The sequence below is a fragment of the Culex pipiens genome, chromosome 3 (assembly GCF_016801865.2).
Source record: "Culex pipiens pallens isolate TS chromosome 3, TS_CPP_V2, whole genome shotgun sequence".
NCBI lineage: Eukaryota > Metazoa > Arthropoda > Insecta > Diptera > Culicidae > Culex > Culex pipiens.
The window spans coordinates 58,633,038-58,640,294 of NC_068939.1; positions in this window are offsets into that span (position 1 = coordinate 58,633,038).

Genomic DNA, 7,257 nt, shown 5'->3' on the forward strand with positions numbered 1-7,257 from the left:
ATCCACGAAAGAATTTATTTATGAGTATGGTGCATTTGCACCATAAACGTGAATATATTCCTATATAGATTTTTTTCTGTGTACAATTATTTTTGTGCTTTATAAATTTTGCTAATTGTTTCTAAAACAAGCTTTGTAAGTTTGAAAAAATCGAGAGAAAAAGGTTGCTTTTTTGCTTTTTTCACCATCATCTTTTTAAAATTACAATGTTTCTAAAGTTTATAACTTGGTTCAATATTATTTTTTTGAATCTCAACTAAAAAATATTTTTATGGTTTTAAAAACCTTCAAAAAATAAAAATAAGCATGAAAAGGTATAACTGCATAAGTTAAGGCATGTACTAGATAATTCATGCTTCCAACTCATTATTCGATTTTCAAATTTTAAACAAAATTGAACTTTTAGAATAAAAAAAAGCTTTTCCTTGCAACACCTTCAACTTTTTTTACTTAAGCTTAATTTTACATGCATTACAATTAACAATATTTAACATATAATTAGAAGTGAGTAATTCTCCGCCAACTCACACAGCAGTTGCCCCGACCTCTCTTCGATTTGCGTGAAACTTGGTCCTAAGGGGTAACTTTTGTCCCTGATCACGAATCCGAGGTCCGTTTTTTGATATCTCGTGACGGAGGGGCAGTACGACCCCTTCCATTTTTGAACATGGGAAAAAAGATGTGTTTTTCAATAATTTGCAGCCTGAAATGGTGATGAGATAGAAATTTGGTGTCAAGGGGACTTTTATGTAAAATTAGACGCCCGATTTGATGGCGTACTCAGAATTCCGAAAAAACGTATTTTTCATCGAAAAAAAACATTAAAAAAGTTTTAAAAATTCTCCCATTTTCCGTTACTCAACTGTAAATTTTTTTGGAACATGTCATTTTATGGGAAATTTAATGTTCTTTTCGAATCTATATTGACCCAGAAGGGTCATTTTTTCATTTAGAACAACATTTTTTATTTTAAAATTTCGTGTTTTTTCTAACTTTGCAGGGTTATTTTTTAGAGTGTTACAATAATCTACAAAGTTGTAGAGCAGACAATTACAAAAATTTTGATATATAGACATAAGGGGTTTGCTTATAAACATCACGAGTTATCGCGATTTTACGAAAAAAAAGTTTTGTGGGTTAAAATAAAATATTCTCCCAAATTTAGAACATTCTTATGGTCAGGCCTCGCCAGCAGAACCAAGCAACCCGATCGAGTTTCACTCGAAAATTGCCAAGACCCACTACGGTTCGTGCCCAGACCAAGCTCCATTCATCAACCGCGCCAAATCGCACAGCCAGAGTTTAAATGTCACTCGACAAAGCACGCGCGCAAGTTTGCTTCGTGAACTTCCTCCAACCTCCGGTTCAGATCGATTCTGCTTCTCGCCGAGATCTTGCCAAGATCAGCATCACTTTGCCATCAAAGGCAAGGTTGGTGGCATTCGTCAGCTGTGATGTGTCACAGACGAAGACTTGTGGGTCATCCTTAATGTGCGTGTAATAAATTGATGATATTTGAAATTTGACAAGCAGATGAAACCAGGTAGTGACAAATTGGTCAAACCTTGTCTAGGCGATTCTCATCATTCATGCGGATTACGTTTAGAAGATCAGTAGTAGAAATTATATCCGTAAGGTCATGGTCATTGTTGAATGTTCCGGTTTAAAACTAAAGTTGTTCATCAAACAAAATATAACATTTTACAAGCACAATTCTTTCCGTGCCTCGATGCACTACAAGTATCACAAGAAGACAAATTGGCCACGGTGTGAATTACAACGTTCTACCACGCTAATAGCTCTGCTATGCCATGCCATCGCCAACATCTTCACTTAGTCTACCGCCCGTTGCGCCAGTGAACAACAACAACAGTGATTTCTGCTAACTGCCGATGTTCATCCGCTCATCGACATGCAACAATCTCTGTGAACTGTTGGAGCTCCGATCGGATCTCGGATTCAAAGCGTTCCTCGTGCGCTACCCCGCTTCTGTTTCGATTACCTGTGTCCCGTCTCCGTAGCGTTGGAAGAAGCTCAAGCAATTGGCAAAGGTTAGCCCTGGAGCGCCGATTGAACTATCGACGAAGAAGTGTTGCAGTCGCCGCCACCGCCGTCCAAGAAGAGACTCTTCTGGGGGGCGTTACCGATTCGTGCTCGGAGCCCCGGGTTGGGCCTACACCTGCCACGCTCTGTGGCAACGATTCGCCGAGGTACCCCTCCTCTCGGAGTGGGTCCAGTAGCGTAAAAGTGCAATTGTGCACTAAGATGCTGCGCTAAGTGCAGTCTTGCGGCGGCTTCCACTCCTACGGAGAGTTCGGCTTTTCAGGAGGGCATGTTTGGCATTGAGCGATTAATTCAATTTTGCATCATAAAAATGCGGATTTTCTCACGTCGCGGTTCGTACGGAGGCTGGACGGCGGATTTTTTTTTTCATTTGCTGAAATGGGGTGCGTCCTCAGAATTCGAGCCGCGGTGAGATCAGCTGAGCTCAATTTGTATGAAATTAGTTTGAGATGGATTGGAGAACTCGAATCAGTGATTGTAAATTTAAATTTTCTTAAAAATATTTCTAAAGTGAACATTCATAAAGATTTATTATGACTATTCAAAAAAAAAATCGCGATTGGAATCCCAACCCTGCCGTCAATGTCTCAACCATGGACGTCAGTCGCTCCCAGAGTGACATAAATCTTGCGGAAAAAAACCCCGAATGAAACCCGGTGCAAGAAAAAGCACTTTCTTCCTCCCTCGAGGACCGAATTTCCTCCCACTATCTCAGCCCACCACTGAAACGAAATTGAACCCATTTGAAAAATGAGAAAAATAAATTGCTCCTAGATCGATTACTCTTCAATATTTTGACATATTTTCCGCGACGGTGGCTGCTGCCACTGCAGCATCCCAACTGGGAAACGGCTCCGTTGATCCTGTCATAAATTTTACCCGTAAAGCCACCACCTCTCTGCTGCTGGTGGAAAACCCGTTTGTCAGCCGCGTGACGTGATGGCGGCGGTGTCGTGCAAATCTGAGGCCTTTTTTGGTGCAAACGTGTTTTTGGTGTTTTTTTTAAATGATAGATATTATGAAATCGAATGAATCGTTTTTTTTTTTTGGATATAAAAAAATATTTTTTTTGGGTATTTTGCATTTCTTTTTACCATGACAAGTTCTCCGAAAATATATTGGAAGGCAAATATCTCGAAATTCAAACCGATGACCTATACTTTTAATCGATGGAAAATGTTCAGCAATATTCAAGAATCAATTTGTAGTACTTTGAAAAATATTTTAGTACATAAAAATACTTCTTTTGGGCAAAATATTGCGAAAACTCTATTTTTATCAAAGAAACTCAAATATTTTCCAAGTATTTCTCCAATATCACAAAATTCAAAGCGATGACCAATACTTTTATCGATGGAGAATGTTCAGAAATTTTCAAGAATCAATTCGTAGTACTTTAAAATATTTCAGTACATAAAAATATTTATTTTGGGCAAAATATAGAAAAAAATCTATTTTTTTCAAGGAAACTGAAAAATATTCCAAGTATTTCTCCAATATCACAAAATTCAAAGCGATGACCTATACTTTTTATCGATGAAAAATGTTCAGAAATTTTCAAGTATCAATTTGTAGTACTTTGAAAATAATTTTTGCAATTCCGTCGTGAAACTATTTACTTTTCCTGTCATTCTTGAACGACGAAATAGCCTACTTCTCTGTACCAAAAATAACAGAATCTAATAGCAACACTTTTCAAAATAAATGCTGAAAAGTTCTACTTTACAGCACTCAAATGGGTGCTGAAAAGTTGAACTTTTCAGCACTTGTTTCGAAAAGTAACACTTTTCAACATTTTTTGATTTAAACGATTTGTTGACAAAATACATGAAAATTTGACTTAAAATTTCACTCAGTGTGTGTTTTTTGGAATTGCCAAAAATGTTGTATGGAACTCGTTGCAAAACTTGATTTTTCAGCACTCTTCGTATTTATCCTACTCGGTGAACCTCGTTGGATAAATGTGCGACTCGTGCTGAAAAAATCCTCTTTTTGCAACTTGTTGCATAAACTACTATTATGAGTTTTATATTCTTTTCGATTTCGAAAATCAAATGTTGAGTTTTCGCACTCTTTTCAACATGTTCAGTTCATTAGAAATAAATTGGTTTTTCAAATCTAGTTTCTGTACTTTTTCCATTCTTTTTTAACTAAAACAGTTCTTTCAAAAAGGTTTTTCAAAAAAATCTGTTAACTTTTGCATTATATAAAACATAAAAAGTTCTTTAATGTAAAAAAAATCGCTTCTAACTTATGTTGAATGGCTTTTTTTTGACATTAGCAGTTAAAAAAAAACAACAGCTTTAATACATGTTAACATTTTTTTTTAGTTTTTTATTTCATAAAACATGAGCAATTCCATGTAAAAAGATAATTTATCTGAAAATTATTTTATTTATGCATTGTGAAATAAGGAGTTTCTAAGTCTTTTGATTACGCATCCTACGATAGGTCGCATGATTGCACAGCAAATAAAGTAGTAATTCAGCTGCGTGTAAAATGCCTGGGTGTAAAAAAAAATGTATTTTTTATGAAATTCTGTGTAATATTACACCCTGAAATATGTAGCCCATCAGTATGGGAAACCTACTTGACCGATATGTCAAGCTCATAGATTCGTTTATCCTTTCTATTTTTCAACGGTCTGATGGCCAAGCGGGCGAAGGCGCCAGTCCTAACTGTTAATGCTGGGTTTGAGTTGCGTCGGTTGCAACTTTTTTTGTGTTTACAAAAATTGTACATGCAACGTGTAATATTAAGTGTCTTTTTTGACGAAGGTGATGTGCATGCTTTTGCATGCGATTTTACCATCGGATTTTTGGCTTTGCGATTCGGACATAGTTTCCGTTGAAATATCTGAGATCCGGCTTCAAAAGAGTATATTAAAAACACTTAATTTTCATAACTTTTGTTACGGTTAGGGTTATCAGATCTTCGATGTTTTAGGCTCATTTGAAAGGTCTTTTAAATGCCATTCGAAAAATATATAACAAGACGCTCTTATTACAATCATCCGGACTTTGACAAAAATAGTATAGCTTTTGAAGTACTTTTCTAAACTTCATAATATTAACTAGGGTCTTGTGGGACCCCATGCCGGATCGAATGAGCCCAAACGGCTAAAATCGGTTCAGCCAGTCCGGAGATAACCGTGTGCATATTTTTCGGTGCACAGACATACAGACATACACACACAGACAATTGTTCAGAATTTGATTTTGAGTCGATAGGTATACGTGACGGTAGGTCAAAGAAGTTCAATTTTCGAGTGTGCGATGAGGAAAGCAAAACTTTCGGTGAAACGTCGCATTCGGAGAAATGACCTTCGGCAAAATGACTATTAAATAGCGAAATGTACCAGATTCGACCGGAAATTTAATAAAATATTCGTCAATTCTTGCATTCAAACTTTAAGTATTTTGTGGTAATTTTTGTTCGGTACTATTCAAATCCAGAAAAAATCAGAAGTTTAGAAAGTTGAACGGAATTTTAAAAAGAATACTTTTAGCTCAATCAATCTAGTTAGAACAAGAGAGCAGGGCAATTTTCAATGTTTACTCAAATTGACATTTCATTACATTTAATAATTTGGATGAAACTTTAGCCGACGATTTTTTAGGTCCAAAAAATCCATTTTGCTTCATTGATTTCTGCATACGAATTTGGTGGCTGTCTTTAATAGAGCCAGGACTTCGGATATCCGGATAATTTACATTTTTTAAGAATAAAATCTATCATCTTTTCAATCAAGCCTAATCAACAGAGATGTACGAAAATTGTATCAGTATTGAAAATTATATGGATAAAATTATTTGAGGAACCCAAAAAAAGATTTAAGAATAGAAATCAAATGGATCGGATAGTTTTTCTGATAATAGTATTCGACCATAAATCATGTTATACCAAATTAAAGGTCTTTTGAATAACTGTAAAATTATTTTGTTTCGTCTTTATGTCGAAATACTCACTTTTGGTTATTTAGGTTCACTGCAAGGCTATACCTCACTGCCATATTAAACTGCTTTTAGTTCTCGTTGCCTTCAAACTATCTGAGCCAACTATGGAAGGACCACCTAAATACAGTATGTAAAAAAAGTATTTACACCCCTTGGGCACTATGCACATTTTGTGATGAAACATGTAAAGAATTAAAATTTTGACAGAAACCTAGTACTACGTTTTGTTCAGAAACTCATGCCGAACATTTTGCTACAAAAAGCTCATGAAAATATGATTTCTATAAAAAGTTATACAACAAATACTATTACAAAAATAAAAAAGGTGCAAAAAAAGTTTGTACGCATTTCAAAAAATTAACATAAATAATGTTAATTGTTGACAAATCACCATGAATCCAGCCTCCCAACTCAAAATAGGCATCCTTGACTAATTGAAAAAATAATTTGGATTGAATATAAAGTTAACTAATAACTTGGAGATCGAAGCAATCTGTGCCTGTGGTCGGACGCATTTTTCGTTTGCTGTCATTTTCGACCCTAGATAATTTTTAAATTTTCTTTAAAATGAGTGAAATAAGTTAAAATACGAAGATCTCGATACTTCTCGGGTGCCAGTCATTTACAGTGGAAGTGGTGGAACCAATTTGGAAGCTTTTTTTTTTGATGGAGCATGAGAAATTTGGTCCTACGACAACGGAACAAGAAAGGCAGGCCGCAGGAACAATAATTGCGAAGTGGCCATTAACTCAAGCGTTCCTGTGGGTCAAGTTCCTGCAACATAACATCCAGGACGGCGTTGGGGACGTGTTTGATGGCTGATCCTTACCGACAACAACGTCAATCAAGAATAACTGACAAAGGTAGGGGTGATGATCATCGTCCAAGCACTTCAAAGTCGTGTGGTGCTTGCTGTATATCGTGGTGGATCAGGTCTACTGCCGGAAATTCTGCTGATCAAGGCAGATTCAAGACAAGAACTCAAGAAATCTAAAGATTCATGTGGAACGTGGCGAAACGATTGGAGTGAACGAGGGAGTGAAGCTGTTTTTGAAGATTTCGTGTTTTTGGTGAGAGCTTTCCATTATTTTTTTCAAATAACCCTTTCATCAATTCTAACATTCATACATTCCAATGAAGACAACTACGCCAATTTACTAAATACGCGGTAGGGTGTTCCTTTGGTCGTTCGCTGTGAGTTGTGGATTGCCTGCTTCTCTAATGAAGGTTCGACTGA